The sequence below is a fragment of the Lemur catta genome, chromosome 26 (genome assembly GCF_020740605.2).
Source record: "Lemur catta isolate mLemCat1 chromosome 26, mLemCat1.pri, whole genome shotgun sequence".
NCBI lineage: Eukaryota > Metazoa > Chordata > Mammalia > Primates > Lemuridae > Lemur > Lemur catta.
In genome coordinates, this window is record NC_059153.1 from 5,193,707 (window position 1) to 5,215,606 (window position 21,900).

At 37.6% G+C, this 21,900-nt stretch overlaps 1 long non-coding RNA gene across 1 annotated transcript; it reads left to right on the plus strand.

Moving 5' to 3' along the window:
• The first annotated feature begins 1,118 nt into the window (after positions 1-1,118).
• On the plus strand, positions 1,119-20,520 carry LOC123627771. Its single transcript, XR_006731481.1, has 3 exons — positions 1,119-1,158; positions 9,425-9,490; positions 20,432-20,520. It is a non-coding gene; the product is annotated as an uncharacterized LOC123627771 (long non-coding RNA).
• The last annotated feature ends 1,380 nt before the right edge of the window (positions 20,521-21,900 follow it).

The window sequence follows — 21,900 nt, forward strand, 5'->3', positions numbered from 1 at the left end:
CTTAATTGTCTAAGATAGCCTAAAAAGTATTAGCTCTATCACTTACTAGTTACTGGCAACATTTCCCTAAGTTTCCTCATAGGTGAAAATATGGGGACAATAGTCCCATACTGTTCTGAAATGTGCTTGTTGCAAGAGTAACTTTCAAACTCATAAACTGCACGCCACGTGAGTAGATAAATACTGACATACTTGGCTGAGGAAGGTAAGGTTTGCTCATTAGATCATTTGATTCCTATCTTTGCGATACTTTAGAGCAGTTGTCAATGAATGAATGAGTAGAAGCTAGATTTGCTGCCAATTCCCAAGAGTTGTCATTTTTTTTCCCATCTTGTTTCATGTTGTTAGTTGCGAAAAGGGAATAAGAAATGTTTAAACCCTTTGTGATTTTGTGAGAGAGAATGAGAATAAGAAGAGAAATAAGAACTGTAATTAAAATGACATTGAGGCCGGGCGCGGTGGCTCACGCCTGTAACCCTAGCACTCTGGGAGGCTGAGGCGGGAGGATCGTTCGAGGTCAGGAGTTTGAGACCAGCCTGAGCAAGAGCGAGACCCCACCTCTACTAAAAATAGAAAGAAATTATCTGGCCAACTAAAATATATATAGAAAAAATTAGCTGGGCATGGTGGCGCATGCCTGTACTCCCAGCTACTGGGGAGGCTGAGGCAGGAGGATCGCTTGAGCCCAGGAGTTTGAGGTTGCTGTGAGCTAGGCTGATGCCACGACACTCTAGCCCGGGTGACAAAGCAAGACTCTGTCTCAAATAAATAAATAAATAAATAAAAATAACATTGAAATAAAATGACTGTGTCCTAAAGGTTTTAATTTCATATAACTATACCAAGAAATAAAAGTAAAATAGATAAAGCATTTACAAAATGCCACACTGTTTTAGGTTAATTCTAACTCTTTTTTTTTTTTTCCCCTCTGCAGATTGGACACTGTTCTATTTTTACTGCTCACGCTATCACTTTCCTAAAGCCGTTGAATGAGCCCCAGAGGACAAAGGGATCACTCTGAAGGGCGTGAGCCTTGCAGGAGGGAGGCTATTGGCTCTCTGTGCTGTGGACTCAGTGAATCCTCAGATCAGAGGAGTGGGAGCAGCAGCCCGTCAGCAGAGCCGTTGCCACCGGGCACACTCAGGCCAAGTCAAGCAGGTCAGTGGTGTGTCCAGAATTCTCTCTCTGTGGACAGTGTCTCCACCTGGAAGGCAAAGCTGAAAACACCATTCACCGAACTGCAGCAATTCTCTCACTTTTAAATCTGGATTTTCATGGAAGAGTTTTTGTGGGGCCTACGGCAATGATGAAATAGTTAATAGGATCCAAGCTCCATACTCTGGAACCCAAAGTACATGATCCCATCATTTAAACAGAATTGTACCCAAATGTCCAATGTCTAAAAACACAGGACTTTAAAATTAGAGTTCATAAAAGTGATGCCTTTCAAGTTTCTGAAGCTTCAACGAAAGTGAAATTATATCCAAGTGCTATACTCTGTGAAATATGAAATGCACAAGTAAGTTTTAGAAACAAGTTTCAGCAATGAAAAAAGATGACACAACCTTCCATAATGGTTTCCTGCTTAACCCTTAGATAGCCAAACAACTAAATTGACACTATATTTTCCTAGCTTTCAAATTATACACTTTTCAAGTTCAATAATGCCAGGTCTGAAAATTTGTATGGAAAGAGTAAATAAAATGAAGAGCATGAAGTTGATTGTAGCTACACCTGCTAAATTTGCATCTGACAGGGTCATTCTTCTCCCTTCGGACAGAATCTCATTTGAATATTTGAGAAAAATTGAATTCTAAACTTAAATTTGCTATAGAAGGCACTAGGATTTCCCACCATTAATAAATAATTGCATTTAATTATTTCATTTTCAAGAAAATTCTTCATGTTTATGCAGTCAGTAGAATGTAGAGAATCATCATTTGTTGTAAGATATCCTTTGTTTCACATCTTTAAAAAAGTTTTCTTTTGCTTTCCTTTTTTTTTTTTCCTCCTCAAAATTTCCAATTTCCATTATAGGTGCTTCCATCCATCTACTCTGATTATGTGATAAAAAAGCCCCAACCAGATATGACAGGCCCAATTTTTCATTCATACTTTCTGTCCTGTAATTATTATTTTTAGTACTTTATTCACTTCCTGCTATTGTTATTGTTATTGCTTTAGTGTAATACTTTGTATTTGGCCTGTTGGGTGTCAGTTTTTATTTCTTTAGTTTACTAAGGTGGTTTTGAGTTCTGAAATCCTAGCTATATTTTCTAACTTGGAGATCTATACAAATTGAATGTCTTCTATTTCGTCACCTAGACCCAAGAAAAGATTCCTACTATTCATTCATTCATTCAGACATCCACTACCAAGTACATAATTAGCAGCTTAGTAAAGTTTTAAAAAAGTAGACATTAACACCAAAATCAAAATTTTTTCAACATAATATAGAAAATAAGGATTCACTATATAAGTATCACTGCTTCTTGGCCTTTTGACTAAGGTCAAGTGTAGGGTGCACTATACAAAAACAGTGTATGTATAATTGAATGAGAGACTTGCCATAAAAGCAGTGTCCAAAGCAGCATGAGAATTCATAGAATAGAGAGGTTGTATTTATCTATCTATATCAGGGCAGAGGCTTCACAGATGAGAAAAATTTTAGCTAGAAGGGATAGGATTTGTGAAAACACAGTAGTAAGAATGCAGGCAAATACACACAGGTACGATAACGAAGGCTATTTAGAGAAAAGGCTATGTAAACCATTCGGCTTGCCTTAAACATAAAATCCATAGGTTAAAAGAGAGATTGAAATGGAAGACTATGAATATTTTATTATCAAAAATATAAAACTATAATACAATTATATATTTCCCTACATGTACATAAAATGTAATCTCTGGTTAATTTCCTGAGACAAACAGAAAAACCCTATTCATTTTGAATGAGTATATACATTAATCTCTGACTACTTGTAATAGGACAAATATTTTTGATACTACCTCTTTTAGAATATGAGAAAAATTAAACAGAATTCTTCAGGGACACTTACGACAGCAATAAAATATTTAGCAATCCACTTGCATTTGGGCACCTACAGTATTCATACACTTTGCATCTCTTGCTGATCATGGTCTATTCAGTTTAGGTATCTAGTTTAAGGATCAGAAGACAATTAACAATTAATAACAAGCTCAAATAGCTTGCCTGATATTGTTTCTATGGTATTAGCTGCTTGTTTCAGCTACTTTACATCAGTACTGCTAAATCAGAACAAAGTTTGCTAAACAAGTAAAGAAAAGGGGAAAGGTGCTTTTAAAAATCCACAATATTTGGAATTTATTTCTTTGTTATGTTAATTATTTTCAAGGTTATAGAAGTGATCAATAACCTTCAAAATATCCTAGTTCTGTCAGTGATACAAATGCATCATAGATTAAGTCAGTTTCAATAATTGGAAAGGGAAGTTTTTACCCACACATATTGAAACCACAACACAGAGAAACATAGATCCCAAAACCTATTTAATTTTTTCTTCACTTTACTTGCTCAAGTTAACTTCAAAATTAATGTTTTCATTTTGTGATCGTTTTGCTTGTTTTTCTAACGTGTTTAGAAACACCCTGATGAATAAAGAAGAGGGTATCAATGTGTTAAATATCTACTACAACTTACTTTTCTAACCTTTTCAAATGATTAATCACCTGGATTTAAATATTATATGCTCATTAATGCCTTATGTTCCATTTTCCTATGCAAGATTGATTGCAAAAATTTGGTTTGCTTTCACTGGATTTTAAGTTTCAAGAAGCAGCAAAACACATGCTAATTCAAAAATAAAAATGATATCATATAATGGGTGACAAACAACCAATTAAACTACAACTTCTTAAACAAAAGATGTCTTCAAATTCCGTTTTTTGTTTGTTTGTTTGTTTGTTTGTTTGAGACAGAGTCTTGCTCTGTTGCCCGGGCTAGAGTGCCGTGGCATCAGCCTAGGTCACAGCAACCTCAAACTCCTGGGCTCAAGCGATCCTCCTGCCTCAGCCTCCCGAGTAGCTGGGACTACAGGCATGCGCCACCATGCCCGGCTAATTTTTTTCTGTATATATTTTTAGTTGGCCAGCTAATTTCTTTCTATTTTTAGTAGAGACGAGGTCTCGCTCTTGCTCAGGCTGGTCTCGAACTCCTGACCTCGAGCGATCCTCGCACCTGGGCCTCCCAGAGTGCTAGGACTACAGGCGTGAGCCACCGCACCCGACCCAAATTCCGTTTTTGTTTCTTATCTTTAGAGATAGCAGAAGAGCATATGCCAGCCTGTACATGAGGGCTGTCCTACAGAACACCATGCCAATTGCATTGATCTCATTTTGAAAACCCAAATAGGAAAAGACATGACTTTACTTGAGTTATGTGGATTGTGAATATAACACGAATTCGACACAGTTTTGGACTAGCCAGAGAGATCCGGCCATGAGAACGCTTCGATTTGCGATATTGCTAATTTTCCCACTAGGGAATATAAAACAATTGAGCCAACAATAATTAAGCGGCTGCCTTCTTGAATATCATAAAAGTTCTGCTAAAAAGTAAGCACTTAGAGTAAATGCAACAACCTTATTTGAAACAGAATTCAGCCTGCTGCTTATGGAAATGAGAAAAGAGTGAGGGTCATTATAAAAGATCTGAGCTATTTAATTACTTGAAAAAATATTGGACATTGACTATGTGCCCCACATTCTTCTAGGAGAGTGACAAATTATAAATTTAAGATAATAACTACTTTGTTTCCTACTAGGGTAATTACTGTTAATGTGACATAATAAAAAATGTATATTTAGTCTCTGCCCCACCCCAACCTTCTATCTCCTGTTGTTTTCTGGCACACAGCTTCTAAGACTCTTGGAATCTCCAAAGTTAGTGTCTTTCTGTGTGCTAATAAGATGACTGTGGTCTGGGGCCTCCCAGATAACACCAGGGTGAGTGCTAGTTGCCCAAGCCACGTGATTAGAGAATTGGAACTTTGAGCCACATCCCAGACAACCAATGAGGAGAGCAGGGTGAGAGACTGACTCAGTGGCCAATGGCCAATTACGTAATGAATTACGACTCTATAATGAAGCTTCCATAAAAAGCCAAAAGGGCAGGGTGTGGAGAGCTTCCAGGTTGCTGGCCCCTGACCTATAAAGTAGACAAATGTTGATCTGAATGCATAAGCCTTCTTGTGAAGACTAATTAAGTCAGCTAATGTTTATTAACTTTCTTCTATGTTGCAAATTAAGATAACATGAAATAGTATGTTAAATATTCTTGGCATATAATAGGTGTTTTATAAACAGGAATTATGAAATGATAATGCTTGTTATATTCTAATAATGCCCTGCCATTAAGGGTAGAATGAAAAAGCATGTTTCAAGAGGAAACAAAGTCCTAATTTTTCACAGCTATTATTTACCAATCCGTTAAAATATGAAAATAAATGAATTAGATAGTTATACCAAACTGTCTGATAAAAACCTAAATGACATATACAATTTGAGAAAAACCCAGTCCCAATTTTGTGTTTAATTAGTATCATATGATTGATAATTTCATAACATATATGAAAGAAAATATTTCCTTAAGTTTGCCTAAATAATTTTATATAGCATATTAATATGCTTAACTAGGAAATCTATGTCAACTGCTCTCAAATTTTTCTGAAACAATTTCCCTTCACTTTGTGATTTTAGACACTTGCAAGCACAATGTTGAAAAATAGTGCTTTCCTTTAGGATTGAGGTAATGAAAAAGAACTGCCAGGGTTTTAAGTTTTTTTTGATGGGGGAATTGAAAAAAAACTGAACAAAATCCGGGTTTCATTTTATAAAAAGTCATTATATTATATAATATTCATCCCATGTCACCAGGTAAATTTTAAACTTGTATTGCATATTCTTGATATTTACAAGGAAAACTGCAGCATTTATGAATTTTGATCTGTTGGATGTAATGGGAAAATTAAAAACAAACAAAAAAGTGACTTAAGATGCAAGTTTATTTTAATTTCATGAAAAATCCCTCCTGATTTGGCAGTAGAAGTATATCCACAGTGTGATTAGGGCCCAGGCTTTTCTCTTTCTCGTCTGTGAATCTTGTGTGTGGTTTCTTCAAGGTTACTTCACAGTCTAAGTTGGATACCAAAGCTCCAGAAATCACTTTCATGGTAGCACAAAAATAAGAAAGGAAAGCAGAAAAGCAAAATGGAGACTTTCTGAAAATGTTGCACAATGCTAACATTTCATTGAAAAAGATTAAGTCATGGCCACACAAAGCTGCAAGAGAGTCTTTTATTTCAGGTTTCAACGTACTCAACTAAAACTAAATTCTGATGCTAACGTTTTTTGAAATAAGAATAAGGTAGACCTTCCTCCCACTATTTGGCATGATTTCAGCTTTTTCAGTGCTAAAGAGATTTTTAAAAACCTCTATGCTGAGATTAGTGTTGGGAAATACACTGAAAAGTTATAGGCGGATGTGGATTAAGGCCATTTTATAGATTTAGTTGAGAGTACGCATGGGAATTCCTCTCTGACTGTTTCAGTTTCCTCACTGAAATATGACTTCACATGTGGAATGCCCATTTAGAAGTCATGAATGGCCAACAGGCATAAAAAAAGATGCTCAACATCTCTAATCATCAGAGAAATGCAAATTAAAACCACAGTGGGATACCATCTTACTCTAATCAGAATGGCGATTATTAAAAGGTCAAAGAACAATAGATGTAGGTGTGGATGCGGTGAAAAGGGACTACTCATACACTGTTGGTAGGAATGTAAATTAGTGCAGCCTTTACAGAAAACAGTGGGAGATTCCTCAAAGAACTAAAAGTAGATCTACCATTCTATCCTGCAATCCCACTACGGGGTATCTACCCAAAGGAAAAGAAATCAGTATATCAAAAAGATACCTGCACTCATATGTTTATAGCAGCACACTTCATAATCGCAAAGATATGAAATCTAAATGCCCATCAACTGATGAGCAGATAAAGCAAATGTAGTATGTGCCTGTGCATGCGTGTGTTTACATATAGATACACACACACACACACACTATGGAATACTACTCAGCCATATAAAAGAACAAATTAATGTTTTTTATAGCACCTTGAATGAAACTGGAGATCATTATCCTGAGTGAATTAACCCAGGAACAGAAAACCAAATACTGCATGTTCCTGTTTATGTATATATAGAAGATTGAGTATTAATGCAACTCTTTAACCAGATGTAACATTGGTTTGTTTTTAATCCTGGTTTGGTGAGGATATAAATATTCTTTGAACATAGGATGAGTAAGAATAAAATTACTCATTGTACGATAATCCCCATTTCTGTAGTCTCTAAATGTCGATCTCCTCTTGAGTGTCTTTTGCGACTGACTCATGTTGGAAATGTAGGAGACCCAGGAGAAGTGGAGTTTCCGCTTGTCTTTCAGTTATGAGGTTAACTGTGTGTTTTAAATGGGTGGTCTGCCTATGACACAATGAGGAGAGTACCCACCGGTGAATAAGGGAATCAAAGTTTCTGCCCTTGCCTAACAATAAATTCCCTTGGCCTTGGGAAAATCATTTAACCTCTATGACCAACAATTTCCATTTTCCTAATACTCTAGATAGAGGTTGGCAACTGGTTTTGTTTGTTTGTTTGTTTTTTTAGTAAATATTTCAGGCTTTGCAGGCCACTTGGTCTCTGTCACAGCATCTCAACTCTCTTGTTGTCGTTCAACCATCGGCAACATGTAAATGAATGGGCATGCTATAAACTAATAGAACTTTACTTACGGACAGCGAAACTTGAATTTTATCTATTTTCATGTGTCATGAAATATTATTTTCTTTTAATTCCTTCCAACCATTTAAAAACATAAAAATAATTCCTAGTTTGTGGGCTGTGTAAAAACAGGCTGCAGGCTGGCTTTGGCCCATGGGCCCTGGTTTGCCGACCCCTGTTCTATAATAGATTCCTCCTGAGAATAAAATTCTCTTTGGCGTTCTTGGGTCTGGGATGGACAAGGAACAAGTCAATTCTTGGGTAAACAATTAAAGTGATAATAAAGAACGTTTTAGAGAAGTTACAGAAGGCAGTATGATGAAGTGATGTTTTTGGATGGGCACAAGCAGCAACTAGTTGGGGTCAGGGATGGCACAGAGAAAAAGAGGGACTCAAAGGATAGACTTGCTGGGTTGATGAGCAGACTTTCTAAGCAAGGTATCTCTGGCTTGAACTGAAGCAGAAATATAACTATAAAAAACTGTAGGGATAAGTAGAGATGACTATAGACAGGAACTTACATTTGTACGCATGCACATTTGCGTGTGTAGCAGTCATTAACACAGAGCTACACAGAAAACATTGCGTGAACACAAGGAAGATAAAACATGCCTAATAACATGTGCTTGTGAGAAAAGACGAATGAAGACACGAACATAGGATGAGTAAGAATAAAAGCATTTGAAGCAAGCTTGCAAATGAACTGCCTATTGTGTTGCGATGTAATTTGCTTAAGAAATAAGTTACATGGCAGTAAGCATGGCAAGAGCAAGTTAGCATATTGCATACGAATTTGTGCATATATCAACAGGAGACAAAAACAATATTTAAATGGGTAACACTAAAACGACAGTGATTCCACCTACTGGCTATAAAGGAGCTGAGTTTCTATGATCACTATCTGGGCAAAGTGCTGAGTTATGTTTTTGATAGAATATGAATGTTTTAATAAACATACTAGAGTGGCATGGGTCTATAACTTGCCTTATTCATCCAGGCCAATGTCTTCAAGGGCTTTTGTCTGAGCTGCATATACACATATATTAATTTAATTTTCTGTCTAGTGGCGACATGATAAAGGCATTCCAAAGAGGTGACTTGCTTTAGCCACATATGAAGAAAAACCATACCACAAAAGATTGGAATATTTCCTAGCATCCAGCAAAATTTTATTTTCTATGACATTATATTAAGGATAAAGAAAATAGAGACACATTAGAAATATTTTTACAAACATATTTCACAAACAAAAGTAATAAAGATTACTGGAGTAAGCCCTGAGGGAGTTGCTTAAAGGAATAAATTGGTAGGATTTAACTAAGTGCCGAGTCAATGAAGAAATACTAGCAATCTTCATGAGAGCCATAAACATTAATGTTACTCCCCCCTTTACTCATCATATATATGCAGATGCGTAATTAAAATTAACATCATGTTAAGAAAAGATTTTACAATGTCACAGGGGAAAATTGCTGACAATAGGTTTTATCTTAAAGTAGGAATTCTTGTATGGACTCTTAAAAATATTCATCAAGGAGAAATATTGACTAGATGATAACAAGCACTATATTAAGTAAATGCATTTATTTTCCCATTTTAGAATGCTGCCAGTAAGATGGAAGAATTGGAGCAACCGGTGTGGAATAACTGGGAGAAAGAGACCCCGGTAAGCGCCAAGACTAGCTCATCTCCAGACCTCTCCCTCCCCAAGGCGAGAGCTGTTACTTTGGCAAGTTAGTGAAGTTGTCAAGCTTGTCTTGTGACTGTCCCTCTCTCTGTCTGCGTCCCTCTCCTGCTTCCCCTTTTCAGGTTTCTACACTCTCTGCTCTTCCAGACGTCCAAAGGTCAAAAGCTGCTCACTCTCAAGGTCTTATTTTTTTTCCCTATTAACTTCTCTTTTATTCAGCAAACAAAATCACAATTAAATGCGGATAAAGGGGTGATCAGGAAGGTTAAACTGATGAAATTCACTTTGGGGTATAAACATCTGTCCCTGTCCTACTGGAGGCACATTTGTTTTGACCCCATCTCTTTCTGTTTCTTCCCACTTACCTGGTTAACAGAGGCAAAATCAACGTCAAAGCCAGATACTTTCACTGCCTGCCTTTCTCCCTCTTGATATAATGTTCTGTGGTTGCAGAAGACTCTAAAAACTATGAATTCGTGAGGGGTGGTGGCAGAGGGATTTATAAAATGAGTGGGCCCACTAAACTGGGAAATTTAAAGCCTTGAAATTTATGACAGGGTGTGTAAACATGAGTAGAGATTTTTCTCTATCAGAGTTTAGCAATTGTAAGTTCTGTGTTACAGCTATGACCAGGAAATAAAGCCAAAAAATATATCCCGAGCACTGTGTAACTGAAATCAATTACACTATATTACAGCATGTAGTAACAATTATTCAAAGTGCCAAAACAAAACAAAATTATCTCATACAAAGTAACAGGTATCAGGATTTTATATGATGCTGATAAGAAAAGCTATCCAAAGAATTGATTTATATTTCATTTTTCCTCAACATAGGAAATAATGAAGAAATTTCCAGGTCATCAAAAAAAAGTCTATTTATTCACTGATTCACTTTTTTTTTATTATAACACAATATACTTCTTACGTAACAGGTAGCACTTGATAGCTGTGACAGCCTCGTGGCCCATCCCAGGCTACCTCTTCACCCACTCACCTGAAAACAAGGTTTCTCTATGGAAATCAACATAAAATGCAAATATATAAAAATCAAAGAGACAAATTCTCCCTCACACCTGTTACATTTTTTAATGTTTAACAGGTTTAAATAAATAGAGTATCAATCATTGCAAAGTTGGTTGTAAGTCATGGAATTACAGAAGGCATGGTCACATTCATGTCCAAGAACTGTCCAAAGAAAAGGGATCCCTGTCGCAAGCACTGAGCTGGCAGACATATCTTCTGTGGGAAAAGATGGATGTCAGAATGCCTTTAAGCATTCATCCCAAATAATCTTTCCTGTTGTGATTTTTCTTTCAGCACGCAGAAATTCCCTATTTGTAACGTCACTTTCCCGTAGCTTGCTTACCGGGAGAGAATGTACTGGTTGAAGGACTTCAAGTGTCTAATTCTTTTAGCATTTATGTTAATACTTATTGTACATTATTCAAATTGACATTTTAATTTCTTTATATTTGTCTCATGAGCCTTATTTGAATGATTCAGACTCAAATCTGATCAAGTCTAGAAAACCTAAGGTGACATTTTGGGACTGTGATCTGGGAGCACAATTGTCCCAACAGTTGGAAAGAGGTGTTTCTGAAGTTGTTTTACACTCAAATAAATTTGGAACTGGATTCAAATTCAGACTCTACTTACTCACTAGCTACATGGCCTGCATCAAATACCTAACCCTTTCATGATCATTAAAAATCCCCATTTTCATCATTATATTTATCTAAGAGTCGTGAAATCTAAATTATAATGGTGGAGTATTTAGCCAGTAGATGGCAGTTAGTAAGGGCTCGGTAAATAGCAGCTAGTAGTCATAGCAATAGTAGAAAAAAAATAGCCCTTAAATTCCTGTATTTATGTCCTATTAGAAGTTATTGATATTTTCATCACTAATACAGTTTTCTATAATATTTTGTTCATTTGTACTTATTGTCCTTTATTGGAAACTAATAAGCTAATTTCTAGAAAATTCTCCCAACGACTGTTTCTATTTATCGAAAGGCATTCAGGCAACTAGTCAGAGACATGAATGGGAGTGAAAGTAATCTTTGTAAAGCATATTAATAAATGCATAAAGGAAACATGACTCATTGAGAAGAGTAAACACAGCTCCATTGACTAAATTATAGTGATAAAACCAAATGATGAAGATAAAACAAGCCCAGCCATATAAGAGCATTTATTAGGGAACTGTAGACCCAACTTGTGATAACAAAAGCAAAATATTAACAGAAAATATGGGCATATAGTTTCTGAATGTTGAGATTAGAAAAGCAAAAACATCCCATAAGAACATTTATTTCAAATTAAAATGCTCTTTAATAAAAAGTTAGTTTGCATTCCAAACAAATAATTACTGATCACTCTAGATCTTTCCATCAATAGGCCCTGCAACTCATAATGTCATGTAGTTACAGTCAAAACAAGACTTGTACACAGGAGTCTTCTCTAATATAAGATTGCCATTTGTCCTATTTTTAATGCCTCCATTTGTTCATGTCAATAAATAAAAAAGTAAAATGCAATATGTTAAATTCATCTAAATTTTAACTCTTACAAACAAGTTTAAAACAATGAAAATGTAAATTTACTTTGTACATTACAAAAAACTAATATTTATGTCTATATCTCAATCTATATATTCTGTTAGTAAGAAAAACATTAAAATCACAATAATAACAAATTACTAAAACACATGACAACTGTCATGTGAAGAAATAGTTAACAGGAAAAAATTTTCAACCTTGTGATATAAAAGAAACTAAAAAAAAATGTTAGCTTTGCTTATTAAGTCAGCAAAAATAATTTAACTTTCTAGAGTAATAGTAATTGTCAGGTAGACTAGAAAGAACAACATAGGTTTTGGTATCTGACAGTTTGGATTTGAATCTTGGATCTTTCTATTGCTGTGTGATCTTTAAATTCTTAGCATGGCTGAGCCTTTTTTCCCTTTTCTGCAAAATCTGAGTATAGAAATACTTTCTTCTGGGATTATGGTAAGAAGCTGGTGTTATGGATTGATGTTTCTTTTCTACTCAAAATTTATATGTTGAAACTTAATCACTAATGTGTTGCTGTTAGGAGGTGGAGCCACTGGGAGGTGATTAGTCCTTGAGGGCAGAGGGCTCATGAATTGGATTAATGGCCTTATGAAAGAAGCCCTAGCAAGGTCCCTTGTCCCTTCCACCACGTGAGGATGTAGGGAGAAGGCGCCATCTATGAACCAGGAAATGGCCTTCACCGGACGTAAATCTACTGGCACCATGATCGTGACTTTCCAGCCACCAACACTGAGAGAAATCTCTGTTGTTTGCAAGCTTCCCCGTTTTTGGCTGCCATAAATTTGTTGCATTCGGTTGCTGTCCTAGCTTCCATGTGTAGGCCTGACATGAGTTGTTTGAATCCAGTGGTGAGCCATCGTCTCTGGCCTAGTTAAAACTTGCCCTCCCATGCGGTTGCTTGAGATATGGCCCTCTTGCTTCTCATCTCACTGATCCCAAAGCCAGTGTATTTTACAGCTGCTGACTACGGTGCAGCCTCGTGGGCAACACTAGAGGCATGCAAGAAAGTCCCCCAAATGTGTTTTCTTTAAACTAGCCAACCTACAGCCCCCACGGGAAAGCCTAAGGGATGGTGTCCACGGACCTTAATGAAGCCTTCGTCCAACAGGTTCTCTCTCTCTCTGCCCACCTGCTGGTTAAGCTTCTTGCCACCTTTAGACCTTGCATCAGTCCCCTATCGGCACCGCTGACCTCTCGTGGACCTAGGAATCGTAAGTTTCTTCTATTTCATGCATTTTGGTTTCACTTCCTCATTGTGTCTCACTTGGCAGACACACCAAACCTAACTTTCCACGGGGCCAGGCCTCTCCTAGAGAGTAGATACCACTCTCAGGAGAGAGACCTCAAGACCAAATTAGAAAGAAACTACAAAAAAAATCACAATGATGGTATTTTGTTAGAGCGACCCACATGGACTAAGACAGATGAATAAATGAAAGAATAAACAAACGTGAAAAGTAGCTGGAAGAGCAGTGAGAATATTTATCCTAAATAAGGCAAATGCAAAGCATAATCAACTAATTTACATAATTATCATATGACGTATAAAGTGAATGAGTTTTCCACTGTCACACGTCCAATCACACTTTCACAGAGTGATCTTCCTGACTTTAGGAAAGATCACATGAAATATATTGGTTGAAGTATCGGATACAGAATTGTACGTGTTCCAAATACATGATTATTGATAGGGCTTTATATGTATATACAGGCATATTTAAAAAATGAACAAACAAAATATTTGTAATGAATATTGGGATTATATTAATTTCCAACTTCGATGTGATTACAATGACCCTATAAAACCGTCTACTATACAATGAAACAATTGCTTCCTGTAGACAGAAGCAAAGATTGACATAAGGATTAAAGCAATGTTATTTAATTAGGAACTTTGTTTTGCAATTGTCGTCATGTAATACAAAAAGGAAAAAGAAGACCACATTTTTAAGGATCTAGTGGATGAAGACTATGGCCTTTGGAAAGAGAAAATTCATATTATCCAGCACAGTGTTTACATTCAAATTGTGCAAAACATCCTGTGCATTGTATCCGCGTGTGATGAGTCATTTGTCATATGGACATTAAGACAGACACACCAGTACTGAATCATGCAACGCTGTCAAGTGATATGATTTAAATAATATGCTAAACTTGCACGGCATCAGGAGGCCATGACTATTTGAATAAATTTGACTCACTCTACTCAAGAAGAAATGTTATCCAAGAGAGGGGAGGTCTAGCTGCGGGATGCTGCTATTTCTTGTCGTCACTCTTACTCAGCCTGAGCAAGCTGCAGGGACACAGGAACCCCACTCACCCCAGAGACATCTTCCTAGAGCTCTAGCCAGAGAAAGAATCAGTTGTCTAGAGAGTTCTTTTGGTAGGTTTATGGAAATAAACTTTTTATTTTATAAAGGACGAGTTGGAGGCCCCGCAAGATTGAGACTGTCCCTCAAAGTCCCAAATATATTTTCTAGCTAGTGCTTCTGTGAGATAAACCTCAGATTCCCTAGTTTTGTTAATTTCTCTTTTCTAATACACAACCTATCTTTTGTCTCCTATTCTAGCAACGAATTCTCAGAGCAGTGAGTAGAATACTCTTGCCGGCTTTACCAAGTGAGAAATGACAACCTCCTAGTGTTATCTCTACTAATAAATAGACCATTAGAATAAAAGGATTCATGATTATTTCAACATCGTGGTTTGTAGAGGAAAGACAGCTTTGGAGTCTGGGAGCTTCTGCAGATGATATAAATCATTAATTGTAGGCACAGCTCATTCTATTAATGTCTAAGCAAATTACCTGTGAAAGTAAAACATGTTCCTTGCTTAGGTCAATTCTGCCTGGCATGACATTTTACACAAGCTTTACAAAAGACCCTGCTAAGACAAGCTAGTGGTCACTTGCTATAATTTTTCACTACAACCAATTCTTATGGAGCATGTTGCTAAGCTATTGTAAATTGATGAAGGCAACAAATAGTTTGTCTTCATTTTAGAATCACTTCCACTTTTATAAAAACTGTGGTAAAGATATATTACCTGAATTTTTATTTCCTTTTCATCTACAAGAACTTCTCATAGTCAAAAGTGACCTGAAAGGAACAAAAAAAGGGAATGAGAAATATGATCACTCTTCTGTTCTTTGTATATTTGTTCCATAAGCATTTATAGAATGCCTATCACTTAACCAGGAACTGTGGTTGACTACGTGTGTGTGTGTGTGTGTGTGTGTATAATATTATCCTTATGAAGTAGTTTATAATCTATTAAGAAAAACAGGGAGAAAAAACAATCTAAAGTATAGTACATATAGTTGAGGAGAGTAAAGTCAGCAAGATGATGGAGTATGAAATATCAGCCTTTGCCCTCCCACCATAACAACTGAACAGCTATCCCTGAACAGAAGTAGCTCTGGAAGGACTTAAAAGTCCAATTAAGAATCTACAGGAGGCCGGGCGCGGTGGCTCACGCCTGTAATCCCAGCACTCTGGGAGGCTGAGGCTGGAGGATTGCTCAAGGTCAGGAGTTTGAGACCAGCCTGAGCAAGAGTGAGACCCTGTCTCTACTAAAAATAGAAAGAAATTATCTGACCAACTAAAAATATGTATAGAAAAAAATTAGCCGGGCATGGTGGTGCATGCCTATAGTCCCAGCTACTCTGGAGGCTGAGGCAGAAGGATCGCTTGAGCCCAGGAGTTGGAGGTTGCTGTGAGCAAGGCTGACGCCACGGCACTCTAGCCCGGGCAACAGAGACTCTGTCTGCAAAAAAAAAAAAAAAAAAAAGAATCTGCAGCAACACAGTGGAGCAGAAAACAAGAGAATAACCACACAGAAAGAGTTGCTGGAGAGATCACATCCCTGAGACATTTGGGGAAATCTACGAAGAAAGAAGGGCGGAGGCTCCCAGTATTAGCCGTGCAGTGGCTGTGACCATGGTCCCAGCAGCCTGCCCTGCAGAGGACATGGCAACATTTCCCACTGATGGAACCAACGGCCGGGGCTGCCAACAGACACCTGGAGAAGGTGATGCTGCTACAGGGCCCCACCCTCCAGACACAGCTGCTGCCTGTGGCTGGCCACCTGGCCAGTCCTGTTCCCGCCCCAGACCCTGGAGCAGAGACTGGAGCAGTAAAAGTGTCCAGTTTTTGTATGTGATAAAAGTCAAGTTGTTATCAGCTCAAAATAGCCCGTTAAAAGCAAAAACATACAGTGATGCAAATCCCCAAGATGTTTGTCATGTTGCTTCCATTCTCTGCTCTCTGTGGATTCTTTATAAACACATGGTGCTTTTCTGTCACCTTGGAAATTTGAGGCCACTGTGGCTAAAGTCATATTTAATACGGATCCAACATTTTGTTGGTTCTCCCTAAATATTAAATATTAATGACAGGAAATGAACAAGAAAGTTAAGACAAGACATCCCAGTTGGCATGAGCTCCAGTCGAAACATAACGGGAAAAAGTGAATACTTGTCATCAGAATATGAAAGCAAAAATATCTCTAGGAAAGCGTAGACGATTTAAAATCATTAGATAGTTTTGAACTGGAGTCCTTTAACCATACACAACAACAAAAAATAGTTTCCAGATGTCCTTTACACGTGGCTGAGAATGTTTTACTTATTATTTGGATTTTTTTAAACATTTCTCTAGGATCATATTAAAATGTGAAGTTTTACTCCCCATTGTTTTATATAATGTTTTAGTCAGGTAATGAATGGCACATGGTACGGAAAAATATATGTACGCATTTTAATTTTAGCTTCTCTGAAGGCCCCATTGTTCATGTCAGGCTGCTTTACTGAGACTCCTTACACGAAACGCCTCTGGTTGCATTCCACTCAAGACAAAGGCATACTTTAGGGGTGCACCTCTCACAAAGAGGTATTGATGGGCCAGGAATCAGACTTCGGACAAATGGACATTTCATTATAACACAGCCGAATTGTTAAAGCTCTTATTGAAAGGAATAAAAATTTCATTAGTCATCACAGGAGCTCAGTACAAACTCCTCCTCCTTCTCCCCACAATGCACAGAAAGAATGGCAGTTTTAAGCTTATCCTTGAACGTTTTAGTACCTTTGGTCCTTCCTTCTTTTTGCTCTACTTGCACTAAGAAATATTTTCGTAAAAATTGTGCAATAACTACAGTAATAATTTTAAACTAAATTGTATAGATGTAATTGTTTTTTTGTTGTTTTTTTTAAGAAAAAAAAACCTTCCATAATCACTGGCAAATGCAATTCCAGTTCAGAGTGGCTGGAGGGGCGGTTTTTGCATGTTGATGGTTCTAGGATCGTTTTATGGGATTATTAAGGATTCATAGGGCCATTCAGAGCTTCAACGAAGATAAAGACAAAAGTGCTTTAAAAAACTGGGAAGTTTATATAAATGTAAGGAAATAAAATTTGCATTGATATTCCTTATCATCACAACAACTTTTTATTTTAATATCTTTTCAGTTTCCGGGAAAGAAATGTAATGATCACTGCCTTTAAGTGTAAAAACTGAAAAGGGGAAGGAACGAGATACAGTGAATATCAGTAATCTGGGGCTCAGAAGTCCTGATAGTAATTAGGTGATGATGTCAATAAGTCATGTCACCTGTTGGAAGATCAGTGTGTCCAGATGGGAGAAAGGAGGTTGGACTAGATGAGGAACCTAAACACATGGCAACCAACGTCCTGACACTGGGGCAGGCTTTGCTCATTGACCAGGGAAGTGTTTCTGGCTGAGACAGGGTTTGGCCTCAGACTCTTTGCCAACATAGCAAGCACCTCAATCAGAGTTGGCTCTCTGGGTTTAAACCTATTTAAAAGGCTGGGACTAGAGACAATCTTTTAAGGTTTCTTCCTTCCAGGTGTAAGAAGCTATCATTGTCATCTGTGATAATAAATAAATCGTATCACTCTTCTCCTCAAAGTCCACCAGTGACTCAACTTTTCTTTTCTTTCTTTTTTGAGACAAAGTCTCGCTCTTTTGCCCTGGCTAGAGTGCCGTGGCATCAGCCTCGCTCACAGCAACCTCAAACTCCTGGGCTCAAGCAATCCTCCTGCCTCAGCCTCCCGAGTAGCTGGGACTACAGGCATGCACTGCCATGCCCGGCTAATTTTTTCTATATGTATTTTTAGCTGTCCAGATAATTTCTTTCCGGCTCTTCTTGGGACAAAGGTTCCCTGCTTTGGTGCTGGCTTGAGCAATTCATTGCTCCACCTGGGGGAAGGATAAGGGTGAGCACCCCATTTTGGTGCTGTCCCACCCTTAATGCTATCCCGAGCAAATGCTACACCTGGAGAAGGAGGACATGCTTTATCCATGTGGGACTTCCCCAGCCCAGGCATGGTGGGATTTAGAAAGTGACCTAGAGTAACCTAAGAGTGACTATTATGCCATTAGCTTGAATCTGCATTGCCGTTCACCACCCCCCCCAGGTGGACTTTCAAAGATGGAATTTTGAGGACACCTGTGGGTCATTTGGTAACATGTTGATAACATCCCACACCTCCCAAGAGCCTTCCCCCAGGGTGAGCCAATAAAAGGAAACAATCCGAGCATTCAGAGTGAGAGAGGGAGTCAGTCAGTGAGTCCGTCTCTCCCTGCTGGTATTTTTCCAAGCAAGGAGTCAGAGGACCAGGATAATAGTCTGGACTCGACACTTTGGTGTGTCTGGTCATTCTTTGGCCAAGAGCACACCAACAAGCCAAGGCAGACTGCCACCCTGACAGTTACACGTACAGCAAAAAAAAAAAATATCCTTTAGTTTTGTTTCCATATTAAAAATAGATTATGCTACATACTAATTATTAGCTGTGAAGGGAGTTAATAAGTATTCAGCAAAGTTTGGGATAGAAAAATTTGGGATAATAATTAATGTTCAAATAACCTGTTAAGTACGTTTAACTCCCCAGTGGAATTTCAGCAAACAAAACCATGTGCTTTTGTGTGCCCTGGTACTTTTTCACTAAAAATATACAGAAAAGCTTGTTTGGAAGTCATTTATTCTTTTCAGAGTTATGCTTTGAGCATCTTCCATTCCCAAACACTCTTCTTGGAGCTGGCTATACGGCAACCAAGAAGGCAAACAAGATTTTTTTCTCTAGTGGAGGTTTAAATCTCATGAGATTTAAATGAGAAAAATAAACTAAGGAAAATAAATAAATAAAACAAGATAAAAAATAAATAGAGAAGATAGATTCAGCTAGTATAAGCACTATAAAGAAAATCAAACCAGGTGGTATGATTGACTGCTTCTACGGACAAAGGGCTACTTTAGACTGGGGATAGAGCAAGTGTGCTTTGAGCAAGGGGTATCTGGCCTGGCACTGGGATGATGAAACACCAGCCAGGCAGGGAAAGAAAATTTGGGAAAGGGAAATTCAAGGCTCAGGGAATAGCTAGTAAAAGTCACCTCAGGAGGGAACAAACTTAGCCAGTTCAATAAACAGGACTGTTCAACAGTATAGTTAGAGAAATAGGGGGAAGAGGAAAAAGATATGAAATTTAGAGAAGTATTCTGAAAGATATGCTGAAATATGAGCACCTCAACGTAGCAGAAAGTTACAAAGAATGCCTCCATTTCCAAATGCTAGGATTTAACTCAAGGTTCTAGAAAAACTGAGATCATCTACTTTACCTAATTATGCAACTTATTTATTCAATCAACAAATATTCATGAACACATACCAAGAACAAAACTTTCAAGAAATTTAACCCCTAGGAAAGCTCAGAAGTTAGAGTCTAAGGCAATCGGGGAGAGATCATGTCTAGCCGAGGAAATCTGAGACGGTTTTGTGGCTGAGTTGGCTCGTTGGAGCCAGGGTAGTTGGGTAGGATTTAGACATAAAATATAATGCTGCTGAAGAGGCACAAAAAGGCATTCTAGGAAACACCATGAATAAAGGCATGGCATACAAATAAGTTGTTTAAGTAATAACATGTTGTATAAAATTCTTATTTTATAATTCAACAGGTCATTGTCAAAGTTAACTTGACTTTGTCTCCTTATAGTCTCCCACTCTCCTTAGAAAGAAATTATATGTGTTAATCAGAATTCCAAGAGAAACATCACGTCTTTTAGATGCATTGTGTAGTAGCAGAGATGGGATGGGGAGGCCATTCTTCCCAACCTCACCGTATAGCCCTGCGGGGTCTGCTGCTCCGTGCAGCGGAGGAGGAGGTGAGGCCAAAATCGTGAGAACATTCCACAGGGCTCCAGGGAATTTCCAAGGCTGCAGATCATCGGGCATATTGGTGCTTCCCAAGCCTAGTAAATCAAGAAGTCATGTTAAGGAAATGGACAAAGGTTGATTTGTATGAATTTGTTTAATCTGTTCTCAACAGGTAACCTGATTTGCATCAGAGGATCTGTTTATGACACACCTGGATTTGGCAGTGAGGTCCTTGGGTTATGAACTTCCTCTGTTTCTCTTCCAAAACGTCGACTTCACCTATGAACCCCTTTATCAGTCTTCCTTAATTTTATTAATACCGACCGTCCCCTTAAAGCTTCTTCAGCTGTTCACAAATACTGTTCCACAAAGTCACCTATGCGTTTACAAGTTCATTATAAACATATTGACAACCCCCCAAATAAACAATTATTAACAGAAGCATTTCGATGTGACAAATAATGCTGTTTTATTGAAACCAAATCGCCAGTGCAGGGTTTAATGATAGAGAGATATAAAATCGGATTTAAAATGTTTCTGTTTTCACCTTCGATGCTACTAACACTTCTTTTGAGCATTTACTGTGCAGGAAGTATATTCTAAGTGTTTTTCATGTATCACTAATTTAATCTTCGCAACAATCCTATGAAGTATAAATTGTTGTTATCACCATTTTACACATCAGGAAATTAAGAGAAAGATGTTCAGTAACTTGGCTAGTAAAGTAATCTAGATTCTAGAGACTAAGGTTTGGATCCAGGCATCCTGACTCCAAAGCTTGAGCTTTTGACTGGGAATCTATATGCCATCACTATGTTTGCCAAGTCTGTATAATAAAATCATATACTTAATCAGACTGCCCACAGACAATCTAGAAATTATAATTTAATGAGATTTCAGTTGACAAGAATACAGGACTATCTATTCACTTAAAGAAACGTAACATGGCAATTATAAAATTTATAGGAATAGAGTATCTTATTTGATGACTGTTGGAATAGGGAAAAAAATATTTTTTGTATATTTATGAGTTCATTTACAGGTGAAGTAATTCTGCAAGCTGATTGCAGAACACAATGGAGGAAAATTATAGGTGTTTCCTGGCATGAGCCATAGGGGCACCACTTCCACTTACATTATTTTAACTTGTTTTGCACAAAGAAGTAGATCCAAACCAGCAAAATATCCAGTTAAAGTAAAAAAGTAGAGTCTGACTACTATGGAGTCTATACTACCATGTCTTATTTGACTCAATTCTTCTTCTTCTTCTTCTTTTTTTTTTTACTGAAACAGCTACAGAAGTTTTCTACCTACAGCGTCCTGTGTTATTTGGTCTTCGCTGATTGGATTAAACACATCGATGAACACGAACACCAACGCGGGTACTGGAACTGAGTAGTGGTACTAGGATAAAAGGTTGCCATCCAAAAGCTACAGAAAGCACTAAAATCAATTTTAGTTTTTCATCAGGAACTCTAGAATACCAAAGAATACATGCCAGTTGAAGGATTTCTGGCCTGGATGAAAAACAGGGTATATTTTCAGGAAAATATACCCTGTTTATGATTTCTTAACATCGCAGATGCTGTGGTAGAAGCAAGACAGGCAGAGGTAGGGAAATGAGGGAAAGCGAAAGCTTTT